The sequence below is a fragment of the Podarcis bocagei genome (genome assembly GCF_964188305.1).
Source record: "Podarcis bocagei genome assembly, chromosome: 9".
NCBI classification, from domain to species: Eukaryota; Metazoa; Chordata; class Lepidosauria; order Squamata; family Lacertidae; genus Podarcis; species Podarcis bocagei.
The window spans coordinates 1,052,196-1,072,933 of NC_138134.1; the positions used below are offsets into that span (position 1 = coordinate 1,052,196).

Below are 20,738 nucleotides of genomic sequence, written 5' to 3' on the forward strand. Positions count from 1 at the left end.
GTTCGGTCAGTCAGCCAGTTACAAATCCACTGAGTGGTAGCATAGTCAAGACCGCATTTTACCAGCTTCTTAACAAGAATATCATGAGGCACCTTGTCAAATGCCTTACTGAAATCAAGGTAGGCTATATCCACTGAGTTCCCTTCATCTACCAGGCTTGTAAATCTGTCAAAAAACGAGATCAGGTTAGTCTGACATGACTTATTTTTCAGAAATCCATGCTGACTATTGGTGATCACAGCATTCCTTTCTAGGTGTTCACAGACTGTTTTCTTAATGATCTGCTCCAGAATCTTCCCTGGTATTGATGTCAGACTGACTGGGCGGTAATTATTTGGGTCCTCTCTTTTCCCCTTTTTGAAAATAGGGACAACATTTGCCCTCCTCCAGTCTGCCGGGACTTCGCCTGTTCTCCAGGAATTCTCAAAGATGACTGCCAGTGGTTCTGAGATCACATCTGCCAGTTCTTTTAATACTCTTGGATGCAGTTCATCTGGCCCTGGAGACTTGAATACATCTAAACTAGCAAAGTATTCTTGTACTATCTCCTTAGTTATTCTGGGCTGTGTTTGCTTTGCTGAATCATTTGCTCCAAATTCTTCAGGTCGGGCACTGTTTTCTTTATCGGAGAAGACTGAGGCAAAGAAGGCATTGAGGAGTTCAGCCCTTTCTGTGTCCCCTGTTTGCATTTCACCATCTTCTCCTCTGAGTGACCCCACTGTTTCTTTGTTCTTCCTTTTGCTACGAACATACCCATAAAAGCCTTTTTTGTTGCTTTTAACCTCTCTAGCAAGCCGGAGTTCATTCTGTGCTTTAGCTTTTTTGACTTTGTGTCTACACGTGCTGGCTATTTGTTTGAATTCCTCTTTGGTCGTTTCCCCCTTTTCCATTTTTTGTACACATCCTTTTTTAATCTTAACTCAGTTAAAAGTTCATTAGATAGCCACCCTGGCTTCTTTAGGCACCTTCCATGTTTCCGTCTCATTGGTATTGCCTGACGTTGTGCTTTTACTATCTCCCTCTTAACAAACTCCCAGCCATCATGAACTCCCTTTCCTTTTAGTATTGCTGTCCATGGGATCTCACCCAGCACTTCCCTAAGTTTTATGAAGTCGGCTTTCTTAAAGTCAAGAAATTGAGTCCTAGTATGCTTGGCTGCTCCTTTCCGCTGTATAGTAAACTTCAGAAGAGCATGATCACTCACGCCTAATGATCCTTCCACTTCTACCCCACTAACCAGCTCATCAACATTGGTTAGGACCAGATCTAAAATGGCTGTTCCTCTTGTTGCTTCTCCCACTTTCTGGACAATGAAGTTGTCTGCAAGGCCAGTGAGGAATCTGTTTGACCTTATGCTCTTGGCTGAGTTTGACATCCAACAAATATCTGGGTAATTGAAGTCCCCCATTACTACTATCTCCCTTCCTTTTGCATGCTTGGCCATCTGTTCCAGGAAGGCATCATCTATGTCCTCCGTTTGGCTTGGGGATCTATAGTAAACTCCCACAATGAGGTCTCTGTTATTCTTCTCTCCCTTAATTTTGACCCAAATGCTCTCACTTTGGCTTTGAGGTTCTAAATCTTGGATCTCTTCACAGGTATACACATCCCTGACATATAACGCCACTCCTCCTCCTTTCTTGTCAGTTCTGTTTCTCCGAAATAGATTGTATCCCCCCATTATTACATTCCAATCGTGGGACTTATCCCACCAGGTTTCAGTGATGCCTATTATGTCATATTTAGTTTGCTGTACCAAGAGCTCAAGCTCATCTTGTTTATTTCCCATGCTTTGCGCATTAGTGTACAGACATTGAAGTCCATTAATCCTTCCCCCATGTCTCTTATTTAAGGATTTTTTCCTCCCACCACTAGGTCTGCGTGCTGTTTGCTCCATTTGGTCTATGACATTTGGATGATCATCTTCATCAATTGATAGACTCCTACCTTCAGGAGCACTGTCTCCCTCCCCCACATTAGTCAGTTTAAAGCCCTCCTGATGAGGTTTCTGAGATTTTTGGCAAAAACATTTCTCCCAACCGTTGTGAGGTGCAGCCCATCGCTTGCCAGAAATCCATCTTCAAGAAACTGCAGTCCGTGATCTAAGAATCCAAACCGTTCCTGTTTACACCATTTGCGAAGCCAGCTGTTCACTTCCACTATTTTTCCCTCTCTCCCTGGGCCACGTCGTTCAACTGGGAGGACAGATGAGATGACAATTTGTGCATTTAATTGCTTCAATTTCCTGCCCAGAGCCTCGTAGTGTCTTTTGATCTTCTGGAGGCTATTGCTTGCAGTGTCATTGGTTCCCACATGAACCAAGAGGAAGGGGTATTTGTCAGTGGGTTTTATGATTCCTTGCAGTCGTTCAGTTACATCTTGGATCTTAGCCCCGGGGAGACAGCACACTTCCCGAGACATCTTGTCAGGCCCACAGATCACTGCTTCTGTTCCCCTCAGTAGGGAATCCCCTATCACCACTACACGCCTCCTCTTAGGTTTGGTCGGGGTTCTTCCATGAGCTGTCCGTTCCAAGGTCGCCTGCACATTCCCTGAGGACTGACTTTGCTGCTCGTCTTCATATACCTGATCGTCTGAAATGAGGGAGAGATCCTCAAATGGAGTCTGCTCTTCGTCTTCCATGCTAGGGGAGAGGACCTCAAAGCGATTGTGTATTTCTAAACAATCAGAACGAACCCTGGGCCCCCTACTTCTTTGAGTCACGTTTCTCCATATATCTGGCTCCTGTGTTGATGAACTAGCCTCCTTCTCAGGGGAGTCCCCTGTCTCCTCCTTGGTGGAGACGGTGTGCTCTGTTACTTCCAAGAAGAGCTCCAGATCTCTAATTCTTTGAAGCGTAGCTACACGTTCCTCCAGTTGCTGGACTTTGTCTTTTAAGAGGGCAATCAACATGCAATTGCTGCAGGTAAAGCTGCCTGCAACCTTTGGCAAGATGGCAAACATTGCGCAGGAACTGCAGGTGACTGCAGCTGTTCCCTCCCCCTCCATCTTGAGAACGTTGTTGGGGTGGCTACAGTGGTCCTCCATCATAAAAAGCGTGAAGACAGGACAAATAACTCCCCCCACAAAAAAACCTAGGTCTCCCCCAACAAACGTTTGAGACTAGCACCCCTAAATCTAAAAGATGGATCAAGCTCCTCCCACAGCTAATCACCTTCCTCAACAGAAACCCTGACCCCTCTGACCTTTGCACAGGGAGAACAGTTAATCAGCCACAAAGAAACACACACACACAAGAAAACCCCTTTTGCTCCTTCTTCAACTGCTGCCCTGCTACCTCTGATAAGCTCCTCCCACAGCTAATCACCTTCCTCAACAGAAACCCTGCCCCCTCTGACCTTTGCACAGGGAGAACAGCTAATCAGCCACAAAGAAACAGACACACACACAAGAAAACCCCTTTTGCTCCTTCTTCAACTGCTGCCCTGCTACCTCTGATAAGCTCCTCCTACAGCTAATCACCTTCCTCAACAGAAACCCTGCCCCCTCTGACCTTTGCACAGGGAAAACAGTTAATCAGCCACAAAGAAACACACACACACAAGAAAACCCTTTTTGCTCCTTCTTCAACTGCTGCCCTGCTACCTCTGATCAGCTCCTCCCACAGCTAATCACCTTCCTCAACAGAAACCCTGCCCCCTCTGACCTTTGCACAGGGAGAACAGCTAATCAGCCACAAAGAAACACACACACACAAGAAAACCCCTTTTGCTCCTTCTTCAACTGCTGCCCTGCTACCTCTGATAAGCTCCTCCCACAGCTAATCACCTTCCTCAACAGAAACCCTGCCCCCTCTGACCTTTGCACAGGGAAAACAGCTAATCAGCCACAAAGAAACACACACACACAAGAAAACCCCTTTTGCTCCTTCTTCAACTGCTGCCCTGCTACCTCTGATAAGCTCCTCCTACAGCTAATCACCTTCCTCAACAGAAACCCTGCCCCCTCTGACCTTTGCACAGGGAGAACAGTTAATCAGCCAGAAAGAAACACACACACACAAGAAAACCCTTTTTGCTCCTTCTTCAACTGCTGCCCTGCTACCTTTCTTTCTCCTTCCCCTAATATCTCTGAGTGTTCTTACTGCTCTTCTTCCCTGAGGCTGAAACATATTGCGTTGTTTGCAGGGAGCCATCTGCAATTACTCCCAGACATCTTTCTTGAGTGATAATAGCTAGTTCAGAGTCCAGCGCTGTGTAAGTGTAATTAGGGCTATTTTCCCAATGCCCACCACTTTGCACATGTCAGCATTCCCTTTCATCTGCCTGTGTGAGAGCGAGGGCAGCGTTGTGGCATTCAGAAGGTCAAACGCGTTGGCATGAGTATGCAGTGTCTGTGAATGGGTTGCTCAAGTGGCGCCTAATTGGGCAGAAGGAGGCATGGCCATGCTAGCGCCCATTGATTTCCCCATGGCTAAAGGGAGCTGAAAGTGAGGAGTGGTTTGTGTGCCTGAATGGGCCCCTTGAGTTCTGCACAGCTGGAAAAGTAGCATGTCACTGACCAAGCTAAAGTATTGTGCCAGAAGCTGTCTTGAACCCTGTGAGCATATTTGTTCAACTAGCACTCTCCTGTCTACCTTGGGAAGACAATGAGTAAATAAACAAACCCCTGTGTTGCAAAATATGAGTCAGAGACTTTCAGAGACTTCAGTTTGTTAGTTTTGATGTTTTGAATTATTCCATAAAGTTTTTCACATTGCAATTGTTTCTGGCCATCATGTTGCTTTTGATATTGCTACCTTGAGAAGAGCCATAGCTCAGTGATGGAGCCCCTGGTTTGCATGCAGAAGGCCCCAGGTTCCATCTCTGGCCCTTGCCGGAAACCCTGGAGACCTGCTGCCAGTCACTGTGGGCAATACAGAGCAGCATGGACCAATGAACTGACTTAAGTGGACGGAAGGTCCCCTGTGCTCCTATGAATACTCCAGGAGTAGGGAATGTGTGGCTCTCCAAATGTTGCTGGGCTCTGACTCCCATTGTTCCTGGATTGTAGGATCTCTTTCCTGTCACTTGCTTCACAATATTTTTAACTGGATATGTGGGACACTGAACCTGGAAATGTCTGCATGCAAAGCAGGTCTCCACAAATGAGCCACCCTTCATTCATCAACTAATCATCCTGACTAGGCCTGGGCAATGTATCAATACATCTCTCAGGACCGGTATGAGGGCCATAGTGCGATGGCTCTTTCACCTGGTGGTATATCATGGGTGAAGCAGCCACCGCTCTTGAGTTCCTCTGATGAAGTGCACAGTAGTCCATGCAGGTTTGTGCCATGATAAGTGTGTTAAGTCTTCAAGGTGTCACCAGACATGATGCTGGGGATTGTGAACTTCTGGCTCTCCAGCTGAGATCAGCCTCCTTCACCTGCCAGCCCCAACCAGCCTGGCCAAGGAGAAGCATGATGGGAACTGAAGGCCCCAGACTCCCCCGTTCCACCTTTGCTTGTCGTCACCAACATTGCACACTCCATCTTCCATCAATCACTGGCCAATGTGGATGATGATGGGAGCTGATAGCTGGGATAACTCAGTTAGTAGAGCATAAGACTCTTAATCTCAGAGTTGTGGGTTTGAGTCCCGTACTGGCAAATGATTCCTGCATTGCAGGGGGCTGGGCTAGGTGACCCTTGTGGACTCTTTCAACTATACAATTCTGTGATTCTGTAGTTGTCCAGTGACAGAGTGGCCTACTGGGAGTTGGCCAGGGCTGCAAATCCCATGGGCTCTCCAGATGCTGTCGGTTGGAGCACCCAGTTTAGTTGAGCTGAAAGGGGCAAGCAGTCTGACCTGGTCTAAGGCAACCCCCCCCCCCTTTTCCAGGTGATGTCCTGCCCCACCACTCCCTCAGATAATAAAGCAGGGTGATGCAACCACAAGAACATAAGAACCAGACAAGAACATCAGAAGAGCTCTTCTGGATCAGGCCCATGGCCCATCCAGTCCAGTATCCTCTACTCACACTGGCTAGCCTGAGCACAAGGCAAGGGCCCCTTCTAAGGTAATGCTTCTTTCTTCCTCAAGGGGACGCTCTCCTTCCCCAAGACCATCCTTCTCCCCGGAGTGTGGCACTGCTATGAAATCCCTGGCGGCCTCCTCGACCGCGCTCTCTGCTTCTGTTACCTTTTGCAGGTCCACCACTTTGACCTCAAGGTAACAAACTTTCCCTGAAAGCCAGCAGCCCTTTGCCCTTTGGACATGGCCACTACTTCTTCTCGGTGGGGAGCCAGTCCTACGTACGGCAGACCGTGCGAAACACGGTTGCCTCTCTACCTACAGTCAGCCGGGCTTACTCCCGAGTAAAGGCGCTTAGGGGGACAGAGGGGGAGGGACGAGGGCGGTCGAGAGCGTCTGCTCGCAAGAGGCACCAGCAGAAGACCTCGGCGCGCACCTGCCTTTCTCCGCTGAGGTTCAGCGGGGCTGCAAGCCTCACCGACAGCTCCCTCCACCCGCCACGGGGAGCCTCCGCGCCCGCATCCCGGCAAAGCAGCGGCGGCCTCTCGGGCTGATGTCATCGGCCGCTTGCGAGAGGCTGTGCCTGCGCGCTCGAGCCGAGAGGGGGAACCGAGCCGCCAGTTGCGCGGGCCACGCAGCCTCGGCAGCGGCGACGACCAGCCGCGGGTTGGAGCTGCTCCTGGGCTGACGGATGCGGGGAGATGTAGGCAGCCGGAGCGCAGCTCCTCTTGCTAGCTGAGCTTCTGCCGGATCCCGGGAAGGGCGCTTGGGCTTCCCAGCTGCGAGGGATTCCGCCGACGGTGCGGGGCGAAAGAAAAGCCGGAGAGAAAAGCCGGAGAGAAAAGCCGCTTGGCAAGGATGCGCGCTTCGTCGCAGCTGGCGGCGCCTTGTCTTGTCCCCGCTGCCGGGCTCCGGGCTCTGGCCCAGCGCAGGCAGCCGACGCCCCAGTGATCGCAGCTGGAGGAGAGCGAGCCCCGCCGGCGCGGAGGGACGCTCGCCAGGCTCCGCCGCGGGGACGCTTTCTCGCTCCACCAAGCGAAGCTCTTTCCTCTCTGGGCAGGGCCCGTAGGCAGGGGAGAAGTTGGCGGCCCCTCTCGCCGCCCCCCGTCCTGCCCGAGCCCGCGGGAATCCAAGCCACGCCGCGGCCGCTGCCCCCTTCCCACGTTCCGAGGGGCCGCGGAGAGACGCGGCAGGCGGTGGCGCCGGGTGAGTAGCACGTTCCCCTCGGGGTGGGCGCTGGATTGCTCGGAGGGGGGGTGCCTCTCTCTCTCTCTTTATTAGACGGGTGGGTGAGACCCAGGCAGAGCTGGGTGCCTGCGGACCTCAGAGGGGCGGCGGGGGAGAATGCCGCGCGCGCTGCGATCCGGAGATGTTGCTTTTGAAAAGCGGGGGCGGGGGCGGGATCTGGTTTCTAACTAGGAAAGGGCAGGCGCTTTGCGTATGCTCGGAGGTCTCTTTCCTTGAGGGCTGCTTTCTGTTTTGTTCTGTCTGTGGAGTTTTTAATGCTGCATTCAAGCAAGAGTGTCCAACATTGTGAGCAGGATTTCATTTATTATTATGATTCAATTTTTAAAAATCATACGCAGAGTGCTATAGATACAGTACCCCTTTTCCTAGAGCAAAGTGTGAGAAAGTGACTGGGCCAAGGTCACCCAGTGTGCTTTGGTGGCTGCGTGTGGGGATTTGAACTCTGCTCTCCCTTGTCAGAGCTCTTCCCACTAACCGTTATGCGGCACTGCCTTTTCAGTTTCTGCACACAGCTTTGCTGTGATTCCTGGCATTGATGTTTGTAGTGTGTGTGTGGGGGGGAGTGGGGGTGGATTTCCAGGCCTGCTCTTGGCTGTATTCAATATCAAGGCTACAACAACCCTGAACCTACTCTGACGCGGAGAAAACAGTGGTGTGGATAGGAAATCTTAGACTCTGGTCTGCTGGGGACTCCTCCTTAGATGTGTGTTTGCATCCTTTGCTTCAAAATACGATGCCCATCCAGCCGCATTGAGGGTCCTAGTGCTGCGTACGCAGCCCCTCAAGCATCTCTGTCTGGTACCCAGGACTCTCTCCATCCTGCCCTGCTTGGCACCTTCCTGGAGTGTAATTTGCCCGCCTGGATGTGTCCTTCTGCCTGTGGTGCTGCTTCTGGCTCTTCTGGATGGGTTGTGCCAGCGTGTGTGAATTAGCTTGTGGTTTAATCCCTGCCCACCCCTGGCATATGCCTGCCCACCCCAAGGGTTGACCAGGAGGGAATACTGCCTTCCAGCTGGAAAATATGCCCTGTCCCTGCTCCAGAGTAATGGTGATGCTATTTGTGCAGGGGTCAAGCAACCACTTTCATGGCAAAGGAGTTCATGGCATTCTTGCCTTCCTGCCTTCCTGTGTCGTGTGTACCAGTTCATTTAAGATTCCAGCATAATAGATGATTAGTGGGTAAAATCTGCTGACTTTACTTGAAAAAGAACAGTGAGTTGGCCATGAGTATAGCAGCTCTTAAGAGAGCATTATCTGTGGTCTAAAAATAAGGGAGGCTGCCTTCCCTCCCTAATGCACTTACATGTGCAATTAATGGTAGCCCTCACCCCCCCCACAGCTGATTGGCAGCTGATAATGTGACTCACCCACCTTATGGGACTGTTGAGCAGACATCTACTTGTATGAGCATTCTTAACAACTGTGCATTATTATATTGAAAACAGGGTGTGTATACATTGTGTATTTTTGGGTGATGGAATGAAGAGAACTGAATGCTGAACAAAGGAAGCCCTGGACACGGGTGTGGGGGTGGAATAAGGCAGAGATCTAGACTGCTGGATCTGACATGATGGAATAGCTCCTTCTGAAAAATTGATTAAGCATAGCTCAAACGCAGCGATCAGGTGGGGATGGGAAATCTGTGGTGGTGCCTGAAGAGCAGGCGAAGAGGAAGAGCAAGCTTCCTCTTCTGTTTCTTGCCTCTTGGAAAACTGCTTTGTGCCAGTGGCTCCTTCCAGGAATGCTATTGTCTGTCTTTAATGGCTTGGCTACTCTTGGACTCCAATTTTGTTAGGGCTGGCAGAGCTCCTAAAGCTTTAATGGGTGGTGGGCAAACAACAACAACACCCCACCATGTGATAAAGCTTATTCTCTGCCACAGTATCACTTGCTGGTGGATTTCTGCCTGTCACATAGCTGCCAAAGGAACAACCAAACAGAAAAGGTGGCAACACTCCCTGTGTTATTGTCTCATTGCAGAGGGATGCTGGAGAGATTTTGGTAACCTTGATTGCTGAAGGAACATAAGAGGCTGCCTCAGACCAAGTCAGGTTATTTGTGCATCTATGCTACTATTGTCAACTCTGACTCACAGCAGTGGTCCAATCCTTTCTAACTTTTAATTTCCCATCACCTGCTGCCGAATCCTTTTTAACTGGAAATGCCAGATACTGATGCTGAGACCTCCCAGATGCAAAGCGTGAGCTCTGCCCTGATGATAAAAATTCATCCAGTGGCCTCAGCATGCACAATTGTTCCTTGGCTATGTCTTTCCTTTAAGTGAACCACCACCTGATCTCATCTCAAGTGGATGTTTTAAGCTCTCCTGCTTCTCTAAACTTCAGAAGGTGAAAATATTATTGGGAGTTCTTCTTGGGTGCCACATCAATAGACTGAATTATGTTGCATTCTTAAGGGTATATTCATCTGTTTTTATTTACTGCATTCATATTGCACCTTATTCTCCAAGGAGTTCAAGCTGGTGTACTGTACAAGGTTCTCCCCTTCCTCATTCAATCCACACAACAGCCCTGGGAGGTAGGTTAGGCTGAGAGGCAGTGACTGGCCCAAGGTGAGCTTCATGGCTGAGTGGGGATTGGGACCCTAGTCTTCCTGGTCCTAGTCTGGCACTTGAACTGCTTTGCCACACTTGGGCTCTGGATTTGGGGCCAGGATATCTTAACAATAGCCATCTTCTGGCACCCATTCATTTGTGACATCACCAGTCATGTTCCCCCAATACTTGAAGTGCCCTTGATAGTTATGTGGGGCAGAACCTTCTCAGCAGTGGCTCCTGGATGGGATTTAGTGGGCCAGCTTCAACTAGGTGGCATCTTTTGCAGTGCTTGGGAGAGGTGGACCAATTTCTCCTGCTTCTGCTTTTGCTCACTTTTGTGCTTTAACTTGTTCACACTGGCTTTGAATGCAATTCTGCTGGGTTTGTTTGCTTTTTTGAAGTAAAACACTTTGCTGTCATTTTTCTTAGAAGTGGTTCTTTAATGTGGCTGCAACATTATACTGTTCAGGCAGGTAGATGGTTCACTTTAACAGATCATCCCCTTCCTGGCTGCCAAAGTATCATCAGTTGGTATTGTGAGATCTTTAGGATGAAGGGTGAGTTTGAAATATCTCTGTGAAATAAATGCTATGCTGGCTCTGGAGAAACATATATATCTAGCTAACGATGCACACAAGTGAATAGGGTGGAGCAAAAAAGGGGGGTGTTGCGATGAGTTACTTTTTAAAAACAAGAGACAATAGACGAAAAGGTGTCAGATATCACAAGAACGTGCCTGCTGGATGAGGCCAGTGGCCCATGCACTCCAGCATCCAGTGACCAGGCAGACCCTAAGGGAAGCCAGACAGACAGCAGCACCTGGCCACAAGAACAGCCTTCCTTCCTGTGGTTTCCAGCAAGAGGCATTGAGAAACATTGCTCTCTCTGACTGGAGAGGCAGAGCCGAGCCATTGTGGTTTGTGGCCATTGCTAGCCTGATCCCTCATGTGTTTGTCCAGTCCCCTTTTAAAGCCATCTAAGTTGGGGACTTTAAATTAAAATAAAGCAGAAACTCTTTTTATTAAAAGCCTTTTCACCAAGCTGAAGTGGGAGATGTCACCTGAAGGTGGAAATAGAAAGCAATCGTCTCAGGCAAAACTTCAAGGGAAACCTATTCATAAGGTTCACAAAGCTTTTATCTGAGAGTGGAAAGGTAGAAAGTGGAGTTAGTATGTTCAGGGTGGGGAGGGCAGCTTGATGTTGTGTTGGTAGGTGACCAAATGACATATGGAAGTCTTGTCCTTCCTCTGGTGTGTGTCAAATGTCTAACAATTTTGGTAACAGATAGCATTTAGGAGAAATTGCATCTGGTGGTGTATGCTAGAGGTCCATTTCTTTCTTGTTCCTGAATGTGTCTTGTAATTGAGTCTCTGAAACATGTTTCTTTGACAGCTGTCTGGCTAGAAATTGGTAAAGTTTTGTTTCACTATTCTGAAGGGCTGCCAATGGCTTACGGAGGGCTCATAAAGGGCCTTCCAGCCTGGTTTGATGCATGCTGTCGAAACACATGGAGCATCTGTTTCCCTGCTCACACCCTGCCACGTCACCTTCAATGAACCCCTGGGGCTGGTTCAGGCAAGATTTGGGGAACGGCCCCCAAGTGAGCAAGACTGCAACTGGAAAGTCTCCTGATGGCTATATACTTACAGCAAAAAGGGCTCTGCTTGCCATTTTGAGGAGATCTTAGCAGTTTGTGGGGAGTGATGCAAATGTTTGGCATTTTACAATGTGCTCAGTGATTCTTGTACCTTCCTTGGCGAGCGTACCCTAACTGCTTCTTGGGGTTGTCACTAGAGCTGCTCTGATTCGGATCAGGAGTGGGAACCACTTCACTGCATCATAGAAGTGTAGAGTTGGAAGGGACCACAAGGCTTATCCAACCCCCTGCAATGCAGGAATTGCAGCTCAAGGATCCCTGGCAGTTGGACTCTTGAGGAGGATTACTGAAGGGGAAGATGAGACTACAGAACAGAGCCCTTTGGACACACACTCGCTGCTGCTAGATGTGCCCAAATCTACTGGTGAGGATGGAGTCCTGGAAGCTGCCTCTCCCTCACCAGCAGAAGGGACTATTAGAGACAGTTGTGGCTGTTTCTCCAACAGAGGATGAGAAGGTGGGTTTGGTGATGTCACCTGCAGAGACGCAGTATATCAAGATGCCACTTGTCTGCCAAGGTGGAGCGCTGTTGTGGCTGTTTCTCCAACAGAGCATGAGAAGGTGGGTTTGGTGATGTCACCTGCAGAGACGCAGTATATCAAGATGGCACTTGTCTGCCAAGGTGGAGCGCCTCCCTTCAGGCCAGGATTCTTACAAGTAGCTGGGCATTCTCCACCTCAGCTTTGAAGAGTGGCAGAGAAACTCATTGGAACAAACACTTTCACAGCTCCCATTCAGTCTTGGAACCCATCCTATGGACCAATGATGGGGACTTGATCATAAATCTTTCCTCAACATCCTTGTTGAGGAAAACAGCAGACAGCCTCCCCCCAAAGGCAGGGGATGATGGAGATAGTCTCTTAAGACTGCCTGAATCCCTTCTCTGATTGGATGTTGCATCCTGCTCACCACACATGTGCCAGTATCTTGACCTCTGTCCCTTCAATGGGATGCAACTATTATTTTCCCAACCTGCCCAGCACATGGGTAGGAGCAGCACCTTTGTTGGCTTAATAGGAAAGAGAGACATCTTTGGGTGGTATTGGAGGATGATGTGCACTTGGGCTTCAGTCTTCTTGTCTTGTTGCATTTCCAGAGAAAATTATAATTATTTTTTAAAAAGAGTGATCTAGATTCACCTTCCAGAGACTTTTTGCTTAGCCCCTCTTTATATATCCAGGGGCTAATCAAAAGTCTGAAAGTTAGGGTTGGGGCCTTTGATAAGATGGGTCTCTTGACTCTTCTTTGCCATCTGTCTAACTTGCCACAAAGGTGTGGGTAGAATCTCTAATACAGTTCCAACCCACAGACCTAGGCAAGAAGAGAAGGTAGCAAATCCAAGTGCCCCAAAAAGAGGTGCCTCCTCACACTGCCCCACAGGGGCCCCTGGCCAGCACCCCCTGGCCAGCTCCAGAGGCACCATTCACCAGGGGAGCTTGTAGCTAGGGCTTTTGCAACAAGCAGCTTTAGGAGGCAGAGACGCAAGAGGGCATCTGAGGAGGGAGGGAAGGACACTGGTAGAAAACCACTGCCCTAGAGGAACCACCAGCTAAACATGTGTTATTGAGAACTTTGGTTGCTTGCAATATGTGTGCCCCCCTTACTCTGGTACCTGCCATGTTCAGTCAAAGTACCTGCCCCATGAGAATCACATGAAGTCTGCACACCTTGATTTGTGCATGCAGCACTGTGAGGTCAGGTCCTATGCAGTGTGAATGAATGATGACCATGACAGGATTGCTTGCCATAGGACTTTGCAAGCACATGTGATATGAATGGATTTTTATTCATTTGTGCTGCAAATAAGGAAACAAAGCAGCAATTTGTCACCTTTGCAGATGTTTCCACTGGGCCTGGAAGGCTTCAGACAAAAAATAAAAATAAAACAGCAATTCTCTAAGTATCTACAAATCTTCAGGCAAAAGAAACTCACCATTTATAACTCCACTCACTAAACAAGGTAAAAGGTAAAAAGGTAAAGGACCCCTGGATGGTAACTATGGGGTGGCGGTGCTCATCTCGCTTTCAGGCCGAGGGAGCTGGCGTTTGTGGGGAAATGGCTTTGCTTTGTCTGCCCTGGATGTGCTGCCCTTCCATTTTAACTCTGCATCATGTAGCCATGGCATTATCAGAGAGGAAAATGTTTATCTATACATTTCTATTCTCACTGTGATGCCCTGTTCTGGATAGATGCACTAATTGCATTAAAGGGAGCCACATGTGTAAGCCGAACTCTGATGGATGGAAATTGTAGAAGGCCTGCAGAGAAAGCAGCAGGGGATCCCAAGCAAACACACAGGGGGGGAGCAGCAGCTGTTGGCTGACTGCCTTTCTCTGACAGTTCCATCCTTGCTTCTGCTCCTGCCATCTTTTTCTTGGGAGCCACTTGCCAAGGGATTGAGATGGAAAGAGCAGGAACACTTAGCCATGAAAGGCATGGACGGGGGAAACAGGGTGCTGAGTCAGATAGGAGGCAAGAACAAGCTTTTTAAAAACAAAACAAAAAAGACAAAACTGTAACAAACTATGGTTTAATCAGATAGGCAAAGTATAATTTGTGTGTGGATTTTCTAATTTCACTACTCAGATATGTTAAAGAAGCTGTACTAAGAGAGGACAGGGAATTAATGCAACACTTCTTAACTGCTCGTGGAACTATTATTTCTAAAAACCTCAGCATGGAGGTGGGTGGTGGGTGGGATGAGAACACCAGCTATGAGAGAATGTATATCTAGAATCTGGGACAGAGTATGCCTGGTTAAGCTTACATATATGGTGAGAACCAGAATGGGCAGGCCATGTTTTCATTTAGAAACTTTTTACAATGTACTGGTGTAATGAGGCACAGGATAATGTGAACCCATTTATGTTCCATAAATTGCCAGTTAGCCTGTAGTCTTTGAAAGTGTGAATATATCTATATAGATATATAGATATAGCTACCAGTATGCAGTAGAGTTGTGTACCAAATTTGGTCAAATCCCAAACTCAATCAGACCAGTTCAAGGTGCAGATCCACCTTCCCTGATAAGGGTTCCTTGACAAATCTAAGCTCCAATTCCCTCCACACAAAGCAGCCCATCATAATGTTGGGCACTTTGCCCATTCAGTGACAGGAATGGGATGTTCTATCCCGTACCAATAGTCAGCTGAGGGCCAGTTCTGTGCAGGTTTCTTTTTTTGATCCCTTCACAAATTACAGATGCAGAGTTCCTCATCCAGTTTGTAAACTGAGCATATAGGAGGATGTAGCACTTTGTTGTAGTCCTGGTCAGGATCAGGGCTGCTCTGTTCCTGCAAATCCCATTGCCAAAAGAAAAGTAAGAAAATGTAGCCCCATTTGTTTCAATGGGATGTTTTCTGTTTAGCTACTTCCACGTGAGACTTGCTCAGAGGTGCTGGCAATGTGGAAGAATGATCTGGTTGTGGTGGTGGTGTGTGTGTTTTTAAAAACCAGCCAGATGGGTGGGGTAGAAATAAGAGATTATTATTATTATTATTATTATTATTATTATTATTATTATTATTGATAATATTATTATTATTTATTATTAAAAGGCATGTTTTAAAAAAGTTATGTTGATTCAGCGCATTCCACAAAGGGTCAGCATAGAGCTTGCGGTAGAAGCTGTGAAGCTCAGCTAATCCCCAACACAAATTGTTCTAGCAACTGTAGCAAAGGAGAGGCTAAAACTCAATCGTCCATGGCATTTCCCTAAATTAAACAATAAAGAAGGAGTTGTTTCAGATTCTCCTTATGCTGCAGTTCCTTATTAACATGATTAACCTTAAGAGGGATGCCTCCTGCTTAAAGATACAAATTGATGCTAAAGTGAGGGAGACATGGCAATGGAGTACAGGGAGGGACGTCTCAGAATCAGAGTCTGAAATGGAGTCAAAAAATCTGGCTAAGCATCAAGCCAAAGTGTATTCATGAATTATAAAGCTCAGGGGTTATTATCACCCACCCTCCCCAAGCCTGCTCCCAAATTAATAGAATAACAGTGACCTCCACTTTCATTCCATCCCTTCCATTTCCCCAAATTTCCTTCCATTTTCTAAAATTTCACCAGCGAAGGCCCACAGGTTTCAATCCATATTTGCACAACTGCTTACATAGGAGCAGCCCAATTGCCACAAGATAATGAGGAAGACTTCGGATTCTCTGGAGCTCTCAATCAGTCTGGATACAAAATGGTGGGGAAGGCAGGGGAAACCCCAAAATGCTGCGTTGTCACCTGAGGGTTATACTTCATGGAGTCCGCTTAGTCTGTTCATTTTTTTTTAATTTTTGCAAATTATTGAGCCCATGCCACTTCTTTCTCTTTCACAATTCAGAAAGCCTTCTCAGCTCAGGACCTCAATACCTCAAGGACTGCCTCTCCCCACATGGACTGACTTGGGCCCTGAGATCATCACTGGAGCCCCCCCCCCCCCGGAGGTGGCAACACAAGAAGAGGCCTTCTCTGCAGTGGCTCCTCACTTGTAGAATGCTCTCCCCAGGGAGGCTCACATGGCACCATCAGTACCAGGCAAAAACATTTCTCTTTTTTTGCCAGACCTTTGACTCTTAATACGCTCTGGTCACTTTGACTGTGTGGGATGTTTTAAAGCTGCCTTTTAAAAATTTGATTGTCCATTAGATTTTTCTTTGTTTTTCTTTTATGCTGGTTCTAATGTATTCTGTGTTTCTTTACATATTGCACATTGCCTTGAGCTGCCTTGTTTAAAAAGTGATCAATACATTTACATAATAATAATATTTTGTCCAATCCTCTTTTAAGGCCATCCAGCTGGTGGCCATCACTTCCTCCTGTTTAATTATAGTTTAATTATGCACTGCATGAAGAAGTACTGGTGACTGGGAATGGCTGCTGAGACCATATAACACCGGTCCTGAAAGACCTTCAATGGCTCCCAGTATGTTTTCAAGCACAATTCAAAGTGTTGGTGCTGACCTTTAAAGCCCTAAACAGCCTCAACCCAGTATACCTGAAGGAGCGTCTCTACCCCCATCGTTCTGCCCGAAAACTGAGGGCCAGCGCTGAGGGCCTTCTGGTGGTTCCCTCACTGCTAGAAGTGAGTTTACAGGGAACCAGGCAAGGGGCCTTCTCGGTAGTGGTGCCCACCCTGTGGAATCCCCTCCCATCAGATGTCAAAGGAAATAAACAACTATCTGACTTTTAGAAGACATCTGAAGGCAGCCCTGTTTAGGGAAGTTTTTAATGTTTGATGTTTTATTGTGTTTTTAATATCCTGTTGGAAGCCGCCCAGAGTGGCTGGGGAATCATAGAATCATAGAATCATAGAGTTGGAAGAGACCACAAGGGCCATCGAGTCCAACCCCCTGCCAAGCAGGAAACACCATCAGAGCACTCCTGACATATGGTTGTCAAGCCTCTCCTTAAAGACCTCCAAAGAAGGAGACTCCACCACACTCCTTGGCAGCAAATTCCACTGTCAAACAGCTCTTACTGTCAGGAAGTTCTTCCTAATGTTTAGGTGGAATCTTCTTTCTTGTAGTTTGGCTCCATTGCTCCGTGTCCGCTTCTCTGGAGCAGCAGAAAACAACCTTTCTCCCTCCTCTATATGACATCCTTTTATATATTTGAACATGGCTATCATATCACCCCTTAACCTCCTCTTCTCCAGGCTAAACATGCCCAGCTCCCTTAGCCGTTCCTCATAAGGCATCGTTTCCAGGCCTTTGACCATTTTGGTTGCCCTCCTCTGGACACGTTCCAGTTTGTCAGTGTCCTTCTTGAATTGTGGTGCCCAGAACTGGACACAGTACTCCAGGTGAGGTCTGACCAGAGCAGAATACAGTGGCACTATTACTTCCCTTGATCTAGATGCTATACTCCTATTGATGCAGCCCAGAATTGCATTGGCTTTTTTAGCTGCCACGTCACACTGTTGGCTCATGTCAAGTTTGTGGTCAACCAAGACTCCTAGATCCTTTTCACATGTACTGCTCTCAAGTCAGGTGTCACCCATCTTGTATTTGTGCCTCTCATTTTTTTTTGCCCAAGTGCAATACTTTACATTTCTCCCTGTTAAAATTCATCTTGTTTGTTTTGGCCCAGTTCTCTAATCTGTCAAGGTCGTTTTGAAGTGTGATCCTGTCCTCTGGGGTGTTAGCCACCCCTCCCAGTTTGGTGTCATCTGCAAATTTGATCAGGATGCCCTTGAGTCCATCATCCAAGTCGTTGATAAAGATGTTGAATAAGACCGGGCCCAAGACAGAACCCTGTGGCACCTCACTAGTCACTCTTCTCCAGGATGAAGAGGAACCATTGATGAGCACCCTTTGGGTTCGGTCAGTCAGCCAGTTACAAATCCACTGAGTGGTAGCAGAGTCAAGACCGCATTTTACCAGCTTCTTTACCAGAATATCATGGGGCACCTTGTCAAATGCCTTGCTGAAATCAAGGTAGGCTACATCCACTGCGTTCCCTTCATCTACCAGGCTTGTAATTCTGTCAAAAAACGAGATCAGGTTAGTCTGACATGACTTATTTTTCAGAAATCCATGCTGACTATTGGTGATCACAGCATTCCTTTCTAGGTGCTCACAGACTGTTTGCTTAATGATCTGCTCCAGAATCTTCCCTGCTATTGATGTCAGACTGACTGGGCGGTAATTATTTGGGTCCTCTCTTTTCCCCTTTTTGAAAATAGGGACAACATTTGCCCTTCTCCAGTCTGCCGGGACTTCGGCTGTTCTCCAGGAATTCTCAAAGATGACTGCCAGTGGGAAACCCAGTCAGATGGGAGGCATATAAATATAAATATCATTATCATCACAATCATCATCATAATCTGTTCTGAATCTTCCAACCATCAGCTTCACTGAAGTTCCTGTGCCTGCCTCATGTTGCATTGACACCTGAGACCTTGCTGTGTGAGAAAGTGGTATTAACAGTGTCATCTTGAGCAGCTTCCTTCTTCTTAATCCCCTTAAAGGTCCTCCTTTACTCTTCCAGGGATAAAGCAATGACTAACCATGATGTCAGATAACTGATTACAAATCACTGAGTTGAAAGTATGGAATGAAAAGTTGCAGTGAATTTCTAGGTGAAAGATTTGGTATGTCATGTTTAATATAAGGGTGAACAGAATCTGTATTGTCAACCTTTCTCTACATTTTTTACATGCCTTAAGGAAATTTTTTACATGTCTTAAGGAAATGCAAGGATGTACAAAGTTCATTTAACTACCTAAGTGAAAGGATGCATTAAGCATGGTAAGGTAGGGATAGGGATCACCATATCTGTCTGTTTTCCTCTAATATCTATGACATTGGGAATCAAGAAATGTGCTCTGCAATGTTACCATTTCATCATCATGGCTTTGTGATTTGGGGGGATCCTTTATTATTACTGATTAATTCATTTATTTAGATTTCTTATCTACCCTTCAGTGTAAGGTCCCAAGGTAGGTTTCAACAATATAAAAATGCATATATTTCAGACTTGATTTAAAATAGTGATGAATTTATTGCGTACATCCTTTGTAAGCTTTCTTACAGTCACTGTGGGGAAGTGGACTAGGACAAATCTATGCAATCTCTCTCTCCCCACCCCCAGAGCGACCTGCAAATGTTCAAGGAAAGGTGGATTTCTTTCTTTTATTTCATAGCATTTATATGCCACCTTTCCCACCAAGGAGCTCAAGCTGGCATACATGGTTCTCCCTCAGTCAATCTCCACAACAAGCCTGTGAGGTTGGTCAGGCTGAGAGGCAGTGACTGGCTCAAGACCACCCAGTGAGTTTCATGGCCAAGTGGGGGGATTTGAACTCAGGTCTTCCAGGTCCTAGTCCAGCAGTCTAACCACAGTACCAGCACCAGCTCTCTTTTCTGGGCATAGGGATTTGGGACTTGAAGCTGTCCTCAGTTCTGGGCAGTTCTCTTGTTTTTCAATCACTCTAGAGTGTGGCAATGATGGAAATAGCCGTGTCTGTATAAGTGTATATAATAAGAGAGATGATTACTCATCAAACCATCCTTATAGTTTTATAAATGAGAATGGATGGTTTGCATGAGGTTGACCCTAATCTGAATTCTGCACCAAGGAGATCCACATTTTGCAATCTTTCTAAATTAGGCAAATATGTGCAATCATTCTAAATTGTGCAAATGGTCTTTATTTTGCTTCAAAGAACCAGATTTCCAAATAATTAGATTTTTGTTTTTAAGTGACTGTAGGAGAACAGAAGATGTGAAGGAGAGAGTGGGGGGGGGGAGGGGACCTTAGATCATGTAGGTCCAGAGTATCTTATGACTATGCATATAAAATCTAAGGTGACAAGACAAATTCACAGTGAAACACACAACCACCACCCTGGGATCATTGTGTGATTTTAGCCTATGCACACTTGATTTTCTGTTCGTAGCCTGTATTTGGATATTTTATTCCTGCATGACTTGCAGAAGCAGCAAATTCACCTTGGCTCTGTGGAGAGGAGGTCTGCTTGCTGCCCCCACATGTGCTCTTCAGGAGGGAAATTATTTTCTGATCCAGCCTCATGGTAAGTCAGGAGAATATTGTTCAGGGAAGGCGTGCAGCCTTAGCGGTGGATCACAGGGCTTGTGTGCCTAAATTGGGATTCAGGCCTCATCATGGAACTGAAACTGCCTTGGTCATACTGGTTGATGATCTCCGGCGGGCTAGGGACAAAGGTGAGAGCTGTTTCCTAGTTCTGCTAGATCTCTCAGCAGCTTTTGATACCATCGAACATAACACCCTTCTGGACCGCCTAGAGGGGCTGGGAGCTGGGGGCACTGTTATACAGTGGTTCTACATCTTCCTCCTGGGCCATGTCCAGAAAGTGTGGGGGGGGGGATGAATGTTCAGACTCCTGGGCTCTCACTTGTGGGGTGCCTCAGGGTTCCATCCTCTCCCCCATGCTTTTCAACATCTATATGCAGCCGCTGGGAGAGATCATCAGGGGGTTTGGGCTGGGTGTTCATCAATATGCGGATAATACCCAGCTCTATCTCTCTTTCAAATCAGAACCAGTGAAGGCTGTGAAAGTCCTGTGTGAGTGTCTTGAGGCGGTTGGAGGATGGATGGCGGCTAACAGATTGAGGTTGAATCCTGACAAGACAGAAGTACTGTTTTGGGGGGGACAAGCGGCGGGCAGGTGTGGGGGACTCCCTGGTCCTGAATAGGGTAACTGTGCTCCCAGCCTGGGAGTCATTTTGGACTCGCAGCTGTCCATGGAGGCGCAGGTCAATTCTGTGTCCAGGGCAGCTATTTACAAGCTCCATCTGGTACGCAGGCTGAGACACTACCTG

General features: G+C 47.3%; 1 protein-coding gene across 1 annotated transcript in view; it reads left to right on the forward strand.

The window, feature by feature from the left end:
* Nucleotides 1-6,049: 6,049 nt before the first annotated feature.
* LINGO1 (leucine rich repeat and Ig domain containing 1) overlaps nucleotides 6,050-20,738 on the forward strand; it is a 675,027-nt gene continuing 660,338 nt past the window's right edge. Inside the window, exon 1 of the mRNA XM_081207713.1 lies at nucleotides 6,050-7,181. The gene's annotated coding sequence lies outside the window, so the exon portion shown is untranslated. The remainder of the gene's footprint in view (nucleotides 7,182-20,738) is intronic.